Source organism: Diorhabda sublineata, chromosome 9 (assembly GCF_026230105.1).
Source record: "Diorhabda sublineata isolate icDioSubl1.1 chromosome 9, icDioSubl1.1, whole genome shotgun sequence".
NCBI lineage: Eukaryota > Metazoa > Arthropoda > Insecta > Coleoptera > Chrysomelidae > Diorhabda > Diorhabda sublineata.
In genome coordinates this window covers 5,850,997-5,872,339 of record NC_079482.1, presented here as the reverse complement: position 1 = coordinate 5,872,339, position 21,343 = coordinate 5,850,997, and the positions used below count along the sequence as shown (strand labels likewise).

General features: G+C 31.5%; 1 protein-coding gene across 4 annotated transcripts in view; it reads right to left on the bottom strand.

The window, feature by feature from the left end:
- The window catches only part of LOC130448657 (frizzled-2), a 427,377-nt gene that overhangs the window by 110,168 nt on the left and 295,866 nt on the right, over positions 1-21,343 (bottom strand). Inside the window, exon 1 of one of the 4 annotated variants that reach the window (XM_056786114.1) lies at positions 10,251-10,491. The exons of 2 other annotated variants lie outside the window; for them this stretch is intronic. The gene's annotated coding sequence lies outside the window, so the exon portion shown is untranslated. Of the gene's footprint in view, positions 1-10,250; positions 10,492-21,343 lie in introns of those variants that run through there. One more of the 4 variants, XM_056786117.1, reaches the window with a different exon arrangement.

The following is a 21,343-nucleotide window of genomic DNA, read 5'->3' as shown; positions in this document are numbered from 1 at the left end:
CAGATAGAACATTTTTACTTATCTCAAGATTATTATTAGAAGAAAATGCAAACAAAAACAAAAAAGAAAAATCTATGGCATTTGTACAAAATTTTACTATCAAAAATTGAAGATTAAGCAGATAGAACATTTTTACTTATCTCAAGATTATTATTAGAAGAAAATGCAAACAAAAACAAAAAAGAAAAATCTATGGCATTTGTACAAAATTTTACTATCAAAAATTGAAGATTAAGCAGATAGAACATTTTTAAACACGCGTTTTTGTACATATTTCACGATTCTAAACTGAAGATTCCAAAAATGAAAAAAATAATTAAAATATTAAAAATACTTACATCACAATTTTTGGTTACTTGTTTACTTATTAGGTGAACTCCATTAATAGTTAAATAATTTCTCTTTATTTTTAAAACTTCGTTGTTTTACATTCCACAATTCTCCATTTCTTTCAAAGTATGACAATGATGTTTAAATTCAATCTCATGCTCGTTATATTTGTCTAATTGTCGCTTGTAGATTTTGTAACACGAAATCATGGACTTCTTAACCTTTTAATTGTCATATAAAACGGAAGATTCCCTTAATTTATCCACTAAATCTTTGTTAACTTACTTTGTGGTGAACTCTTCTAGAATCGAATATTAAATCACATCACGCTTGCTCTACTCGATCTAGATTGATGCTGAGATGTGAATCTCTCGAATCTTGTATTTTTGAAAGAGTATTTATTTTTCTGGTTATTTCATAAGTCCTTGATATGAAATAATGCCAGACACTAAAATATTTAATTAAAAGTGAAAAAATCATATCTAAATATTTACTTGAAAATCGTAAAATTTTAACTACATAAAAAAACGATTCTCATTGGTTTTCAGTTGTGACGTCATAGGTTTAATATAAACATTGAGCAGTTGTCTACTTGATGATCACAAGGTTATCGTTGCCGACAATGTAAGGTGTGCTGTTATAATTCAGTTTTTATTTTTATTTAGTTATCTATAAATAAAACATTATTCTTTATATATAATAATACAACGAATAAACCTTTCATATGTTAAGTTTTTACATTATAACATAATCACTTTAAAAATTAAAAGCATAATAAACTTCATTACTATAAAAAGTTGAATTTGAATCTTACTTACACCAAAATGATCCTGACAACAAAAATAATTACATCTCGCAGGATTGTCTACAAGATCAACACTTTCAAACAATTTTGGTTGTATATTCGAATTTCTTGGATCATAGAAAAAACTCAGGTGTTTTAGTCGTGGAATTTTTACATCCTGGCGCAAACTACGATTTATATACAATTTTTTAGATTAATCAAATAACGATTATTTTATTATAACCGAGAGAATAAGTGTCGTATTTACTTTGTATCATATGTTCAGTATTTATTTTATAACTATGACGTCAAGCAAATGGCGGCCTTACTGAAATGTTTTAACTACCTACAAAATTTTTGATCAAAGAATTGAAAAGAATTATAATAAAAGTTGTATATAAACTATCCAAAATTATTTTTTTCTCAATCAATGCGAGTACCCTATTCGGGCTTCTACTGTAGACACGTTTAATGAATTGGTCAGGAGCGAATCACTTAGATGCATATCACTGAGCAAAATTATATTACTGGACTTACTGTTATCAATTATTTGGTAAAAATCACTAGTATTCAAGTTTTGTCATTCAGATCTACATCACTTTACTTAATGATGTCATAAAACGCATAGTTGTTTTCGGATCTGATTTCCAGTGACTTTTGCCTGTTCATAACTTAGAAATTTAGAAAAAGTATAGGAGGAAGTGATATAACCCTGATTTTTCTTTATAGAAAACTATATTCTCACGAAACAATACATATTTGTAAGATGGGACATTTGAAACAATTCTCGTACGCCTAGAAATAAATGTTAATGTTTATTATTGTAAATAACAAGAAGAGATAAAAATCCGAGAGTTTGAATGTAAATTTAAGATAAAAGAATGAAAAATTTCAACTAAAAACCAGCCGGTAATTTATTCCCGTTCGTCGTTAACCAACTCTAAATTTTATTGCCTCCATTAGATGTTAAACCATTATTTCGACAGTAAATATTTAAAGATGTTATATTTGTTTTATTATTAGCCGTTTCTGAATAACGAAAATGTACACTGCTCGACAACCGATATGGATAATGGAACGATTCCGGAAATTTCGATATAATTATTTGTATTTGAAATATTCAGTCAATGGCAAATTAATTAGTTCCCATCCACAAAAAAACAAAATAATCATTAACATCTATGATTCAATAAGTACACTACACACTTAATACTTCATACCCATCACACGCGATTCATCAACTCATTAAAATCGAACTTTATGCCTTACAACATAAAAACATCTTGTTTCTGTGGGTACCATCACACACGGGAATAAAAGGCAACGAAGAAGCCCTAAAATCAACCTCGACTGATAACCTACCACTCATTACAAAACACACCGATCACAAATTATCAATAAAAAAGCACATATACCAAAAACGGCAATTAATCTGGGAAGAAACCGAAACAAATAATACCTGAAATTAAAACCAAACTGCCACTACTCAAAAGAAGAAGAGATCAAGTAGAAAAGTAATCCTTAATCGTCTAAGATTGGACACACACATCAATATCTTCTAAAAAAAGAAACGGCGCCTTTGTGTGTCAAACGTGCCAAATCAGACTCACAGTGAAAGATCTACGAATCAAATGTCCTCAAAATGAAGTACACAGAAGACGCTACAAGCTAGGAAAAAATTTGAAATCAATTCTCTTCATCTGGAAACGAAGTGCTATTTTATCTTAAAGACAAATTTGATATCTAAAATCTAATGTCCTATTATTACAAATTATACTATGTTATGTATGTTTAAATAAATAAAAAAAATATAAGAAACAAACACATATTGACAAGACGCCAAGTAAAAAATTTTTTAAGAATGCGTTTGATTTCTCTTTCCTAGTACGACTATTCGACATTATTACTAGCTATGGGTGCCATACACGTTACGGTTCACCGGAGAGGTCGGCATGTGCAGGTGTTACTGCATAGGTACACAGTAATAGACCAGAACTGGTTTTTGTAGCTTTATCGACGATCGGTTGACTCGCCGTACGAGTAATCTCTCCGGTACACCGTAGCGTGTATGGCTTACCTTACTCTCTACTTTTCAGGATAAACTGCGCAACCAAATTTCAAGGGACGTCGTGGAGCCTCCATTTTGATCTTTGTATGAGTTACAGCGTATCTGACATGAAATTATGTCAAAAATAAAAAAAAATATGTATTTCGTCCCAAAAGACAGTTGTGTCATTAAATTGCTAAAATGATTAATAGCAATAACCAAAATTTATAATTTTAGATTGAAATGGTGATTACGTGTCAACTGGCAACGCTGTTTTGTTTGTTGTTACAGCTGATTCGATGCCATCGGTATTGGACATTATTTGTATATAAAGGTACCTCATTTTTGAGATGTTTGGTAATTAGTCTCGAAAAAATCAAGCAACACTTAATTGTACGTACTAGTGAATTTGCAATGATTAAAGTTAAAATGCCGACTACACTTTATGAGAAGCCTAATACCTAAGACCTGTACATGTATGCAAGTTCATTGTATTGCACTATTTTTAAATATCACATCAGGCAAGTTCACAACTAACGTCTAAAGCGTATGGATTACCGTATTTTCAAGTTTGTCGCCGAAGCTAAGATCAAAATGGCAGCTTACGGCTTACGCCATACGTTGACACTTATTCTCGCCTTTATATCTTAGAATCAAATATACAAAAACTTTCAGTCAACGTATTGATTTGAAATTTCGCATAACTTCTTGCTTTTAGAGAAAAAAGAGTATTTACAAGCAGTTAAAATCTCTTTGTAATAAAAGGTCTAGGAAATCCCTTAATTAATTTACAAATCATCTAAGTCTTAAACTAAATAAGAGAATAATGTGAGTTCAAAAAGTTAGAATGATCTGTTTGGATTACCAAAGTATATATTCCCAAAAACTTTATATGGACACATTTCTTCGAATTTAAAAAATTATGTTTACCACAGACCAGGCAGTAAAATGCGCCCAGTTTGTAAGCTGTGTATGTATATTTTTCAACTGTAAACTTATAATTGTAATAATATTCTATTATTTTTTGTTTGCGTTCAACACATTTTACGGTTTTTACAACGAAATTCAAACAAGTCTTTTTAGTGCGAATTATTTGTTCAAGATGTAATTATAGTAAAATGACGAAATACTGTTAAATTAATCACTCTTACCAAGAAGATTCGTTTAAAAAACAATAATATAGTAATAAATCACATTTATTAATATGTTATAATTTATTCATAAATTCTCGGAGTATTAAATCGTGACCTTTGCCAAAACCGTACAAAAGAATTTGTGTAATATCAAAATTATTCTGCAAATTTTTTTTTATATTTTTTTGCCAGGATAAAAATTAATATTAACAATTTTAAATTGTCTCAATTTTGGACAACAAGCTGTGATGCTATAGAATCCGGTCAAATCTGTTCTGTACTAATATATGGAGTGCACAGGATCTTGAGGATTCTATGATAGCATCATATTCGAACGCTTCTATTTTATTCATGATGTCATCTAAAAGCGTCTAAGCGTCCATGTCTCACATCCGTGCTCCATACGTAAAAGCGGAGTATTCTTAACACGTCTGAATTGTGAGGTTTCTCTAAATAGTCCGGTCAAATTCAATCAAAATCAGTAAAATTGTTTAATATACAATTGAGAATAAAATTTGAACGTTCCCCATCATTTTCGTGTATGGGAAAAATTTTATTCAAGGTCGAAAAAGTGAGTTTTTCGCGATTATCTGCAAAACGGTAAGTTTTATCATAAATATACCTTAGACGAAAATTGTATATCATAAAATTATTCACAAGAAACGTATCAATACTTTTTTTCCTACGAGCCACCGTTTCTGAGATATATCGATTCAAAAAGTTGTAAAAGTTTTGTTTAAGAAATACCAAAGCTACATACCAACATAGTCGAACTTTAGCAATATCTTTATCAATTGATCATTTATTTAATGAACTTATGGCAGTTCCAGCCAGTCAACAGAAATTTCTTACAAATAGTCACAAGTCTCGGTTCATTTTAATGTTGTAAGAAAAGTTAACTGCTGAAAATATATTGAATCTGACAACTTTTACAACTTTTTGAATCATTATATTTCAGAAACAGTGGCTTGTAGGAAAAAAGTATTGATACGTTTTTTGCAGACAATTTTCGTCTAAGGTATTTTTAAAATGAAACTCAGTGTTTTGCGAAAAACTCATTTTTTGACTTTTGATCTTAAATAAAATTTTTTCCATACACGGAAATGATGGGGAACATTGAAATTTCACTTTCAATTGTATTTTAAACTTTCTCACTGAATTTCAGCTTGATGGGAATTTATGTAACTTCGAATATCTAAATTCAGTTGTTTTCCATTTGCTGAGTACTCTACGTGCCATTTCAATCATGATATGTTTATATTAATCATCTTAGACCAGCCTATGTATTTGAGCAGCAAGGCCGAATTAACACATTCCTGTCTTACTGCGCTTTTTATTGATATTTCATTTATAACGCTGTCAACTACCACGACTACTCCTGTTAGACTATGATATAACAAAATACTCATGTAGTCATAGTATGATGGTCTACGTTATATGATTTTAGACATTGGAAAAGCTTTTTTGGAGTCAATAAACATATATAGATATTTCTCGAAACTCACAACTCTTTTGTAGTAGTATTCTCTTCGCGTGTGCTTAGTCCGCTACTATAACCATTTTTTTTTCAATATTGTGTTCATATTAGGCATAAATTGAGCAGTATCTTTAAGAGTATTTTTTGAGAGTGACTCATTAAGCTAATTAATCAAAAGTCATTGTCTCAATTAGCTTCGTTGTTTTTAGGTAAGGCGATGAAGATCGATTTCTGCTAGAGAACGAAACGTTTTCTAAAAATAAAATGAAAATAAAGTTCGATAATAAATTCGAACGAAGGAGAAAAATTTTTAGATACTTCACGTGATGTAAGTACATTTATTGCCAGATCGAAATCGCTCTCGACTAGAAGATGTTACTTATGTTCCTCATAGTAAATCCCACCAAACAAATCCTCTGTACAACACGTTTATCCTTCTTAAAAGGAATCCATCAACTTTTTGCATCAATTTAAAAAATCCAATTTATGTAACAGAACGACTTCCTCTCAGATATTTCCTCGGGTATTTCCTATATGTCCCTAATAGACAAACCGTCGCCATATACTGGCATCGATAAATCAAGTGAATCGACATAAACGTCCATGACCCACAACGGGTTCGCAAGGAAGAACAATTTTCAAGAGTGCGATAAAACATTTAACAGGATGCCGGCGAGTACGTACGCGAAACTCAATAGAAAAACTCGACTATTGATGGATAGTTGAGACAGAGAAGATGGAGGTTGTAGAAGCACGATATCTATACAGGGTGTTTAGAAGTTTAATAACAAAATTTCGATATCCAATTTCTCATTGATCTAAGGGCTCATATTTATAATATTTTCTTTAATATGGGGATTCGATAGGGATGTAGCCCATTCGTTTCTAAGACATCATTGGGAAAATTTAATTTTTGAACGAGGAAAAAATTAAAAGCTTGTTCCTCACCTGATCAAGAGCTCACATTATAGACAAAATGAAACAAGACCCAGCAGATTAATCAGAAGGAATAGCATTTTGTTAATAGCCATCAAACGTAAGAAGTATCATGAAATTGATGGTATTAGAACACAGATGTAACGCACAAAGAAAGAAACTACATGTACAACTACATATCACCATAAAACAAGTGATGAATGTCCAATGAACCACAAGTTACCAACAAAAAGTACAGGATAATGTAGGAGTTAAAATCACATTCAGAAATCGTCGAAAAATTGCCTTATGCGAGTTGTTAACAACGATAACATCAAAGAAGTTGAGGAAATTGTGCTCGATAATCGTCGTGTAGTCATGCGAGAGGTAGCAGAGGCTCTTTTATGAATGACTGAAAATATTTTGGTTGGAATTTTGCGTATAAATGCTGCATGAAAGATACTTAACAAGCTGAGGACCCTACATCAATCTAACGCATCGTTACTGGTAACAAGACATGAGTTTATGACTATAACTTCGAAACGACCTAACAATATAGCGAATGGTACTAAAATTAAACCGAAATCAAGGTGATGTACATGGTTTTAATCAATTACTTTGGATCAATGAGGAGTACTACTTGGACGTTTTGTGGCAACTAGGTGAAGCAAATCGTGGGCGGACAATTCATGGATTTTTCAACACGATAATGCGCAAACACATTCTAGGATCACTACGACTGATTATTTTGACAAAGACGACGCGAGAGTCATCGCTGGGCCACCGTATTCGCCAGATATGAGTCCCGGTGATTTTTTCCTCTTTGCGAAACTGAAAAATTCAGTTCGGGAAACGTATCGTGAGTCATAAAAAGTAAAAGAGAAAGAGAAATGATTCATTGTCAAAACAAAATATGTTACCATTTGTAGAAAAAAGCTTGTGAGAACTGAAAAACAAACAAAGAAATAACTAAATAACAAATGAGATAAAATTTCAATATACAAAAGAAAACCGCAATGAGTAACAAAATTATAGGTAATAGTGATAGGTAATAATTAGTATATAAGTACAAATTAAACCAGTATACACCATGTCCAGAATTGAATATTATTATTAGAATAGAAGCGTTTACAGAGTAGAAGGCACTTTCCAGTAAATATGCCCTCAAATTATTATGGAGTGTGGTAAAAGATGATATCGATTTGATTTCAATGGGCAAGTGATTTCGCACTTTTTTGCATTGTAAAATATTGAGCTGTTAATTAATTCTGAAGTGGAGTAGGTAGGTAAAGGTCGTGCTCCGCGTTCCCCGAGATATGTTAGCGGATCATGAGAAGGAGTTATAGAATTTGATAAATTTTTGGCTACATCCACAAAGTAATTATTGAGGTTATTAGGTGGAGTAGAGTTTATGCTCGATGAGTAATTCGTACTGCAAGCCAATTCTCTCAAGGTATTGTAGGCCATCTCAATCGATACTTACAAGTGTGTAGAAAATTAGGGTATTGGGAAGAAAGAAGCCTATTTTGGAGGCAATATAAAAATCTTTATCAATATTATGTAAAAATGTTTTTTAAAGTCCGGGTCAAATTTCATCACATTTCAGATGTTTTCTGAAGTTTATCTTTAATATTTGAATGTACTGACATACACTTACATAGTTAATGCCAAATTTATAATTTTTATATCAAATTTGCTACTTGAAAAAGGGGAATTTAGTAGCAGCTTATCATTTTTCAAGTACTTAGTACATATATAATCTCAAGTTTCAAATGGTTGCATAATAAATATGAGGAAATCAGTAGGTTGACGCTGGTTTACAAAAAAAATCAATCGTTTACATTCTGAGAAAACTAGTTTTTATGAATTCAGGTTCTATTGCATTATAGTATCTATCATAACAATTGAAAAAATGATGTGGAATTTTAGAAATATGTAAGTAGGCTGAAGCCTAAGGCGGTGTATTTCAAGAGGCGGCAAATTTTTTATTTTATTGTTCACACCAAGACGAGTTTTGAAATTTTCACAGAAACAAAAGTAATTTGATAAAAATTGAAATACAGTACACTAAAAGACTGAGGAACTATTTATGATAGATATTAAATTAAGAAAAGCTAAACGCGTGTTTTATGAGTGGTGAAACCTAGTGATCAAGATTTTATGCCTCGTTAATGACCCCCAGAGTAGAAATGATTCCACCACACAATGTGATTTGCAAATCGTATTGAAAGTGCGTCGATCTAAAACAGAATTTTTTTTCTCCTCGTCAGCCAAATTCTTACGACTAGTTTTAGTTAATACATTTACACAATATCATAAGCTAGTCAAAAAATCAGATCTAACTATGGGAATTTAAGTACATTCCTGTTGTAGAGCTTCTCGTGGACCCCTGGGTGTGCACATGGACCATTTTGGGAGTCACTGTTCTAAAAGAACGTTGGATGTATTTCTAGACGCTGCGAATTACCAACGTAAATATAAAAAGAAATAATGTCTTCAAACTTTTATTATTAAGTATCTTCCGTATCATTGGTTTTTCATATATTACTATTTATATCTTCATTAGCTGTCTTCATGTTATTATATTTAAGTAGGATGTACGTGTTTGGACTGTGTCTGATTTTTTTACCTCTGAACTACTAGAAGCAGCCCAAATATTTGATTATAGATGATTTTCAGATTCTTTCAGAAGACATATACATAATCCACCCGAACATGATGGCATGAATGAATTTATCAAGGACGAAAACAATCAACAAAAGACTATAGAAAGTGAAGGTCTTTGGAAATGTGTTGAGCTTAAATTTGCTGATTTTTTCACAAATAATGGTTTACATTCTTCTTATATTTTGATAATTTATTTACACCGGCGAAGTTGATGTATGAACTAGAAAGTGGGATGGCTGTAATTGCTAGAGATCTTCGTCTTCTATTTCACACGCACCCAGGTGTAGTGCTATGGAGATCATTAGTGTTTCACACTTCGAGAGAATGTGGATACAGATTTCGTCCTCTGTGCAACCAAATCTGCACGCCGTATCATCTTCTAAGCCTAGCGTATTCAATTGTTTTTTGAGTTATAGAAATACTTATAAATTTCTTTAATTTCTTAGACCTTTTGATTTGTTCATGTTTCTAAATGTTCTAGATTTTAGGTCTCTTCTGTTTCAAAATTAGCTTTAATAATTTTAAAAGATAGATAAAAATTGATGTTTCGACTTTTCTTAATACTATGATATTGACAATTTGCGTATTTATATTGATCAATAGATCACCTTTTAAAATCATTAAAAATCTTTTTTTGAAACAGAAGAGAACTAAAATGACACATTTTAAAATACTCTTGTTATTGACGAACCTCAATTGTATTTAAGCATTTTTTTATTCATTTATCTCGCCTAAAACGAGAAAAAATAAACATGACATTTTTTTGGAACAAACTTTATTAAGTTAAAAGCTCCATAGAAAGTCTTAAATTAAACTTCCCATCACATATACGTAATAAATTGCTACTAGTGTTTGGACACATGTAAATAAATGTAACAAATAATGCAACAATCTTACCTCAAACTGATACAAAAATAACACAGGAAAGTATTCATGTAATCCAGGATATTTTTGGCACAAAACACTGTAGTAATATGTTATATCATTTAACACTACATAAATTCAATGGTTTTTAACGTAAATATTTACACAGAGAACAAGTTTATTTTTTACGAGTTACGATATTGGAGATACGCGAGCTGTGCACTAACCAACACGCTTCTAAGTAAACTTACGTACTGAGATGAAAATGCGGAGTTAGGTATTTTCATAGTGCACTGGTTGTAATCGAAGGCGACGAACCTCGAAAGCTGACGGCGAAACACGAAAGCGCTAGAGCTTTAAGCACGCGGTGTTGCCGTATATTTTTCCTTGTCGAACAAATTTGGACTTAAATGGAATTGTATGGGATTTCGGTTTATGACTGCAATAAAAATCTGTGGGATCCAAACACGCAATATTATATTATAAAAATTCTTTTATTATTTGGAAAGAGATAGTATAATATTTATACAGAACTGAGAATTTGTTGAAAAAGATTGAAAACAGATTAGCACCTACATATGCATATGTTTTTGGAACTCAATATAAATATAAGGTGAATACTTAGAAGTGGATTTCCACCCCAAACTTAGTCCAAAAATTTTTTCGCGAATATAGGATTGTTTTTTAGTACTTTAAAGGTGGGGGAGACACATATGTACTGACATAACACTCTTTACCTATGCATATTGAATGTCAATAATTATCTAATCATCTAGCAATAGCACATGAGGTTTAAATACAAAAATTAAAACTTAAACAACCTTCTTTCCACTTCACTTCTTCTATTGTGTCAAATTTTGAATTGGTGGGTCTGCTGAGATTTTTTCGGCGATTTGTAACTATCGAAAAAGGGAGAGGAGTGGATTCCAAAGAGCCTAACCCCAGGTGGGGTCTGAGGGTACAACCCCCATTGTAGATTATACCTCTATAACAGTTAATCAAACTTTTAATTTCATGGATTTTGATTCCGGTGCATACACCCAAAACGTAGAGCGAATGTGGCGTGAAGCACGTGATGATATGTCAAAATATGGCATAAAAATTTCTTATTAAGTATAAAAAATCATAAAACAGTAAACTAAAATTATGTTGAAAATGGAAAATAATATTTTTCCGAACATCCTTTAAAAAATGTTTTCCCCACCTTAACATAACTTATTTTATCCTCTAAAAGGATCTGAAGTGCAGTTAAAAATTTGGGGCGGACCTAATATAATCTACACTTACAGAGTGAGTCTTAAATATGAAATATATATTCGATTATTACGAATAAAACTTTAATAAATTACGATTTACGATGCTGAATGTTTTTTTTCTGCATGTGTTTTCACGGAAATTCCATAAAAAAGTTGTGAGATCCTGCCTCGCCTAATCTAAAACTTTTGAGATTACAATTTGAGTAAGTTAACGATCAACGGAAATATTTGAAGTTATTATAAGTATTCGTTCAATCGAGGCCGGATTAAGATTTATAAGGGCTAAAATAATTATGGGGCCCCCCAAATCACAAAATAATATCAATACGATAGATTTGGGGTATCAACACATCAAAAAATACAGAATGATGTGGCCCGGGGCTATAACCACCCCATCCCCTAGCTTAATCCTTCCCTGCATTCAATTATTATGATATTGGTTATTGAATATGAAATTGAAAACTACATCCAACGATCGTGGAGTGAGCGGCAACGTCGCGAACTGTTGAAAGCAGGTAGAAGTAGGAGAAAAGTTTGGAGAACTAAAATCAGCCTTCATCTATTTTGAGTTTTATGTCACTTTCTACTCTAAAAGGTTATTTATGGACGTGCATACAGATATGCATTGTTATGTTTCTGGTATTTGAACAATTGCAAAAAAAGTCATATATACAGGTCTTTCTTAATTAAGCTGTTTGCAGAGGCGTGGAGATATATATTTAATGAGGAAGTATATTTTCGATATATGTTTCAATTGGTATTTGAAGTTAGGAGATAATGATGGGCCATCAACTTTTTTCATATTCTACGCGACAAGCATTTGCCTCGTCAGAAACCATTTTCAATACATTGGGAGCCTACTATTATCAATGGACACACTGTATTTATTAATAAGTTTATTGTTTTGATATATCTTGGTTGACGTTAAAAAATGTTAAACGGATGTGTAGAAAGAATTTTCTTGTAAAAGTAAATAACCTCTTTCGTATTTTGAAAAAATATTTGACTTTGGGTTTTAATCCCAGTAAGGTGAGCAGAATATATTTTTAAAAGATTATAATGAATTGATTGACAGCACTTGGGAAGTTTTCTATTATTCCGAATGGCAAGATTTCGAAACTCAGAATAACTGCTGAGTAATTTTATGTAAACATTGGTTTTGCAGTTTATTGTTATTGAAATTGTTAGAAGTAGTTTCTTATTTTTATTTCCATTTAGTAGATAAAACCAAAATGATGTTTTGTAGCTGTAAAATATGGTGTTTTTCTTGTCAGTCTGGGTCAAATTTCAAGTTTATTATTAGGGTACGGGTATTTAATTCTTTCTTAATATATACCTCCGATTTTTACCGCTGAGGAATTAACTCTTAACTAAAAACTGTAAATGACGATAAACAAAACACGCCACAGTGAAAATAAGATATTTTTCTTTATATATTCACTGCCTACACCGTCTTGCCTACTGTCTTTTACGTGAATCGTGGTCTATTACATTTTTCAATTCAGTTAATTTTACGCTTTCTATTGGTTCTGAATTTAAATTAAAATAAACTGAGCAATCAAAAAGATAATAATTCACTCATCGACTCACCGACTCACCGACACTCAACCGTATTAGAAAATCGGTCAAATAGTTCAATTTGGCAACGTTCAATTCTAGCAGATCGTTTGATTTGATTCAATTTCATTTTATCTCTGAACTTTGAATGAGCATTGGTCAAGCTTGCCAATAAGCAATCATTTGTAAACAAAACAACACTTCAATATCTAAATTGCTTGTTTTTGTTAATTTTGAATACCCAAAGTCATTAAATGGTGCATAACATCTTTAAATACATGGAGGACATCAATTTCCTTGATAAAAATATGGGAAAGGGTTTCACAAGCAATTGGTAGTAGCCAGGGCAAATTGCATCATTCTATGGCAAACACAATAACTGCAAAACTATATATATTCGCGACTTTACCTACCGCGTTTCCGAAGAAACTAAACGTATAAACACACATCAGACCTTTTTATTACTTAATTTAAGAGGCTGACTTCTGGATTTAATTTAACTGAAAACAAATCAAAGGGGTTTAGTAAGCAGGTGAAACTGGTAGTTTAATGCATGACTGTTTTCACTAACCCCACTAATTACCTCGAACCAGGTGCGGATTCAACCTATAATATCTAAAACTTTCAATTTATACATATCAATAAGATGTTTGTTAGATACGAACCATTTATTTGAACAAACTAGGCAGCAATTAATAATATAATTATAAGAAACAAAAACGTTATTTAATTGTGGTTAGTTAAATAAAAAGATAAAGAAAGTACAAAAATCGAGAAATGGAAATACTGGGGAAACCCCAAGAATATGTGGAAAAGGAAATAGGAGGAAATATAAGGGAAGAGATTTAAAGAAAGCAGTAAAACGAGATTATTTATACAATGAAGAATAAGAATTAATTAAAAGTTCGTTAACTGCATAAATGCTAACTGCCCCAAGCAATATTAATCGGCACAGAGCATTCGCAGTTAGATAATGAAGTGTTTAATTTTTCTTTAATTCTAATAGAACTGAACAAATATTTATATCAGCTGACCAATTATCAGCGAATGCTTCTTGATCGTGCATAGGTGGAATGATCTTGAAAAATTAAACCCTTGATAAAAATTTTTTTAACGCTGACCAATTATTGAGACCAACTTACCATTGATGACCTCTCAGATGGTATAATTTGTTAAGCGATATTTTGAACGCTAAGATCGCGGTTCCTACTTGCATACTTTTGGAATCAAGTTTTCATGCCATTTTTGATCAAGATTTTGATTTACCTTTTATCTTCAATATTATATTGAATATGCATATCTTGTATTGAGGCTGTAAGTAGAAATATTGACTGAGTAGAAATAATCCTAAGTATATAATGGAAATCATACTCTAGCATAATCTGTTTCTATTAAAATCTTTGTATGGTGAGATTTTTTGATTTATTTGATATGAAAGAATCATTATCGAATTTTATGCACGTGTCCTCTTACTTTGTGGTAATCTATCGTAAACCTTATGCCAGTTTTTTATGTCTTTTCTATTAATCTTTTTTTTTTGAAAAATTATATTAATTCCCAATGATATTATATTAAAAGTTCAGGAATTGAATTTATTTGTCTTCGATTGCTATTTCATTTATTCATATTTTATAAGCTCTTTGTATATATTGAACGATGATTTGTTCTTGGTGGAATATATGATATTTTACTTAAGTATTGATACAGTTTACTGTTTAAATTTTCAAAATTCATATTAGAACAAAGATAGTTTCTACAATGGAATAACAACTAAGAATCATAAGTATCTTTTAAAACTCCTCAAATTTCGTGGTTGATTCTGCTATTTTACTATAATGAATTACCTTACATATCTTAACATTCTTTCCTTCACATTCCTATGTTGTTTGTTTGTGAGTGATTTCGCAATTTTGTTACCTATTTTGAGATATCTAAACACCTAATTTCCTTTCCAAACTTGGAACACCTAGAATGAATGTATATTTCATTCTATTTTATTCATTCTATTTTGTTTGAAAAAGCTCACTTCACAACAATTAATTAAAATAAGCTCTATAATTTCCACTTGAATAAATATCAAATTGACGTATTGAAAACAAAAAATGTTATTGCTATAGAAAATATAATCGGTAATAATGAAGAAATAAATGATTACACAAATGAACAATTGATATTTCTTCGACCTACTCTTAGCACGAATGAAACATCTAACTCTATGCGGCATCCTCTGGATAGAAGAATTTTAAGGTAAACTTGTCCAGTTTGACAACTTTTGCATACTTATCAAGAATTTTGATAGAGTAATCAATTGTCCATACAGTGCGGCCCAAGCATGTTTTATGTTCATCATATCTGGTGTCTTTCTGCCAATACCATGAAGCTCTAATTCTTCTGTCACAATGTGTGCACGGCGAGGACGTCCATTGTTTCTGTATCTAATAACAGCTCCATCCTTGGGATCCTTGAGAGACAATTTCTTTATTCATTGATTGATCAGTTGAGATATTCCTTGTTCCATTGCTGTCTCAATAACCTATGCTCATTAGTTAGCTGTAGATTAATTGGATTTATTACAGCGAACCTGCAACTACTCTAGACATTTCAAAAAATATGTTTCTTCTTGCCCTGCAAACCAGAACTCCACAGCTTTTATTACCTCCTCGTTGGAAGAAAATTTACGACCTTTTAAACTTTTTTTCCAGTTATTGTTCTACCCTTATCCAAAAAATCAATCCTGTTTACTCCATGGCAATCCCCAAAAACTGAAGCAAGAACTTTTCCAGCAGATTTCTGGACACGAAACTTCTTAGGTCTTGGAGAACCAGAGTGTCGCCATTCCATCGATTGTTGCTTTGTTTCTGGATCGTAGTAATGTACATAAGTCTCATCCATAGTAACAATTCGGTTTAAGAAGTCTATATCGTTTTCAAATCGAGCACGCTTTTGGTCAACATTCAAACATTTGGGGATCCATTTTGCAGCAAATTCTCTCATGTTCAAATTGACGTGAATTATATGATGGAAGCGTTCGTATGAAATATTCAGTGCTTCAGACGTTTTAGCCCAATTCGACGGTCTGATAAAATCATATCATGAACTGCATCAATATTTTCGGGGACTGACTCAGATGCTGGCTTTCCCGATCGGTCATCATCTTCAATAGAAAATTTACCTCTTTTGAAGCTTGCAGTCCAACTTTTCACGATCGCATACGAAGGATATTTATCACCAAGGGTATTAAGCATATCTTCTTAAATACAGGTACTTGATGATGGTTCGATACTTGAATTTTTCGATTTTCACAATTCCGGTGGACATCTTTTTTCTTTTAATTTATTGCGTAACTCTGGTTTATTTTTTTTGACGTCAAACTTTACACTGACACTTTTAATAAGTTATTATTCGTTGCTATGGTAACGCAATATTTTGTTTATGCATGGAACTGGTCTAGGCTAACTAGATATCAATTCATCCTCGTATAAACCTTTTTCTGATGGTTACGCAATGCCCTATTGATGAAAGAAGCTCAATAGGTTGCGTTTCTTCTTTTCTTCTAGTAATACTTATGTTATGGTCCTTAACTTGAATTGTGGTGCATTGTTGCCTTACGTCTTGAATAATCATTCCTTAATACTTCCCTGTTCGTTGAAAAAACATCAAACAAGAAAATTATGTAGTAAAATTATAATGTTTGTGACTATATAATATCTCTGTAATTTTATGACTATACGGAATATTAAAAAAAAAATAAATAACATTATGATAATGAAATGAAAAAAACGAGGCTGAAACATGAACATAATCCCAAAAAAATCCAGAAATATTTGGTCCATTTTAATGAATAATTGCTTTATAAAAATCTTTTTTGGTGTTTTTTGCGTATTAATGGAAATATCATTTAGTAATATAATCTACAAAAACTTGTTTATCATATAAATCAATGAATAATACGTAAATAAATAAATTAAGACATTTCTTACAAGATAAAGTTTACAAAACAATGAACAGATAAATAATTCTTAATTTGGCTGTGAATCTCGGATATTCCAAATACAACGAAGTAAGACAAGGGGAGCAATGGAGAATCGAAGGAAAGCATTTGGGGATAGATAGATAAATGAAATAAGACGTGAAAAGATACTGAAAAATAAGAAATACAACCAGCATTAGAAAATGTAGAAGAAAGTACAAAATATATAGTACGCATGGACATCAAGAAGAAATTGTTACCATATACATTTGGTATTATAGGGACAGTTAGTACGAATAAAAATAATAAAGAATACATCGAAGTAAACATAGCATTATAGCGGGAATAATGAACAAGGAAGTAGGGAAGAAAAGGAAACGAAACAAAAATTATAGCATGGAAAAGAAAAAAGTTCAAATAGGCACTTTTACCATTAGTATCAATTAACAGCTAGAACAGTTATAATCAATAATAAAGAATAAACTAAAGGAAACATCGGACAAGATAGTGAGAAGGGAAGAAAGTGAAAAGGAAGGATAATAAGAATTGGCACTTTCAATTATTATTTAGTAACAAGTACGATAATAAATAGTTGAAGTATTTATTACATTGCAAGTAAGGTTGTGGAGACAAAAATTCATATATTTTAGCGAACTCAGCAAATAGTAGGCATTGACTAACACTTTTATTAATTGTTTGTTGTAAATTCGCAGTTTTCACATGTCAAATTTGGCCGTTTAACATACTCTCAAACTTCATCATTAGTCTAAAAGGGCACTGAACTAATAAGTTTTATTGAGAGAAGTAAAACATTACCTCCAGTCGTCTATACGGTTCCAATTCTGTGTGTAGTATCTCTGTCATTTGTACTGTTAGTTGTATAGAAATAATACTTAATATGCCTAATAGAAGCCAAACTACCATTTTAAACCTAACCTAACCATTTTAAGCCTAACCTTACCTAATCATTTTAAATATTTGAAGGACACTTTCATAAATGAAAGCCATGCTCCACATATTGGCAAGTAGTTATTTACGAGCATTCATTGAAATCTGGTCATAAAAGTTTTTTTGTGTATAATTTGAGCGCACAAGAATTTGTTTATTGTGGCTTTCAAATTATTTAAATCTTACTTTGTAAGGGTATGGGGACAAAGAGTCCGTGCATTTTTAGACAACTTAGCAAGTAAAGTAAAAGTTGATTGAGAATGTTACTGTTTCTAGTAATTTGGCAGTTGTCAAAGTGCCAAGTTTCAATCTATATCAGAAGTTGAGTTTGAGCGTTGGATAAGTTTTATGAACAAAATCAAGATATGAAGAAATCGACAAACAGTTTACGATAACTGTCGGCGTGTTGGCAAAAAAGAAAGAAGCCTTGGAAAACTGGTATGTAATGGAACAGAATATAGTTCAAAATTGAGAAAACTTCAGCGACAACGAGTTTTCGTCCGCTACAGGTTTGGAAATCATTATGATGAAAAAGTGTTAGTTGTCTGGGAATTTTGTTAATAAATGGAAAAAATCTAGATTAATGCAATTCATAAAGAAGGAAATTTTGTGTTTTGGCCAGATATTGCAACTGGTCAAATATTCTATGTATTGAGAAGTATAGGAATGTTCGTAGTGTGACTCGACTGAGGCCAATTAAACGCTTTTGGCGAAATTTTCAAACTAAACGTATATCCTGAGGGTTGGGAAGCAACTATGAACAATTAAAATAAAGAATTTTGATCAAACTCCAACAGATTCAGTTTTCCATAATTTAATTCAACATTTGAAAACAATAATTAGGAAAGCAAGTCGACTGGGTACTGAATCAGTCATATAAAATGTACTTTATTGTAGTGTAGTAGGTATTGGTCATAAAGTGAAGTGTAAATGATTAAATTATCACAGTTTGTTTAGATCTTTTGTCTCAAGATCTTTAAATACAGTTTGTATTGTAAGAATTGTAAGGATAGCTAGAAGAATAGATGAACCTTAAGCGTCTCACACCAGTCAATTGCTCCAACTGAATAGGCGCGAAATCCAACTAGTACCGGACACTGCAATCTAAGACTCCATCTCCACACAATGGGTATCTCGGAGGATCAGACCACTTTATCTGTGAGTACTCAGCACCAACAAGAGCGCGGTTTAAACACTTGGACAAGCCTCACAAGCGCCTGATCGGCTTCTCGAAGGGATATCGGCTTTTGGTACCGTCAAGTGGGGCACAGTGGACCTATCTGAAGGCCTATGTACCCAAGGGTTCCTAGCCTGTTCACAATTTAACTATGAACTAAACTTAAGTATAAAACAAAGTAAATATGAGACAAGATGATAGAAGAAATACCAAGTGGGAACTAGGAAAGAAAGTAGAACAAGAACGAAACAAAAATCAAGCTAAAAAGGGCGGAAAGAATATAGAAGAGAATGGGCTACTATTAATAATCATTAATAGTAACAACTAAGATCATAAATAGTAGATGTAAGACTTGAGATAACATGGTGAAAGTAGGGAAGTAGGGAAGAAAATGAAACAAAAGCGAAGGAAAGAAAAAGTGGAAAGAATTCATGAGTAATTAGGCTTTTTTTAAATCTTCATCACTAACAATAACAGAAATTGCAAACCAAGCCAGCGAAAATAATTATGAGTATATCGAAGGGAAGACCAAGCTAATATAAGACAAAATAATAATAAGAATACTGACTTTAAAGAAAAGAAAGTAGAATGAATCAAAAATCGTAACGAAGTTAAAGAGTGAGTGAAAATAATTCATTAGTAAAAATATATTGTTCAGCATACTAAAATCTGGTTTACTTAAACGAAAACTTGGTTATGAAAAACGCGTCAGACAATGTAATTTAAATTTTCATTATAAAAAAAATAATTGAAATTGGTTTGGAAACATTATGGAATAAGCTCTATAGTTTAAAATGTTTTTCTTGGCATTCATTCAAATTTGTTTGATACATTAGAACTTCTGTAGATGTATGTATATATAAATTTTTCAAATTTGAACAGCCAACGGTTTGTACATTCGTATACGGAGCATACGGAAAGCACTTCAATATTTCAATAGCTCATAACGTAAGTAATGTATATATGTATAGTAAGTACAAAATGTTTGAATACCTAACAAAAACATTCTTCAATTTACTTCTGAGTCGTATATATCTGTCAAGATGAATCTTTAGCCATAACGCATACTTCAAACTGACATTTATGATTATGGAATGTGTGGCTGTTTTAAATGTTTTTGTTATTAAACTCATATATTTTGCATGCCTGTTTTTGGAATTTTTTATATAAACGGATACTATTCTACATTAAGATAACATCAAGTTGACATACATTCATTTATTATAACGATTAAGTATAATTAATTGTAAGGAATTAATATAGGATCATAAAAATTATAAAAAATATAATAGCATGTTGAAAAACATTCTAATCTCAATATGTTATATTTCAGTAGTGAGAAAAATCAAGTATAACACGATGAAGAAGACAGTTTTGATAAATCTGTGTCCCAGTTTCTCATTTGGAAAAGATAATTTAAGAATTAATACAAATCGGATAAGAACTTCTTACAATATATTATAAACAAAACTATTTCTGATACTGAACTTCCTTCCAAATACCCAGGGTGTATGAGGAAAGTTATAATTTTGTGATTCTGCTATGGGTTACAAAAATTGAACATTGGAATTTATAACGGCAATCAATTTTTGTGATCAATCTGGTATAACGCGATGAAGAAGCAGATAGTTTTGATAGATCTAGGAAAAGCGTCCCTGTTTCACATTTGAAATAGATAATTATAAAAAAACTATATCTCATAGTGAACTTCCTTCAAAATATTCAGTGTATGAGAAAATTTTTGAGACTGGAACAAATTGGAAGATCTTGAAACATGGTATCAGACTTTCAACACCGGTTTTTTGTTAATAGCACCATTGAAATTATGATTTTCTTGTTGGTTTATAAAATTGACCATTGGAAATTATAACGACAATCTGGTATAACGCGATGAAGAAGCCGACAGCTTTGAAAGATCTAGGAGAAACTTCCTAGTTTCACAATTGAAAAAGATAATCTATGAATTAATACAAATTTGATAAAAACTTTTAGAATATATTATAAAAAAACTAAAGCAAAACTATTTCTTATACTAAACTCACTTCCAAGTATCCAGAGTGTATGAGAAAAGTTAAGAGGCATGAGACCAGTTGGGCGATCTGAAAACATGGTGTCTGACTTTTGGAATTTATAACGACAATCAATTTTTGTGTTCAATCTGGTTTATGAAGAAAGGGGCTGAGATGATGTGTGACGGCTATTGTAAAACTCCATATTA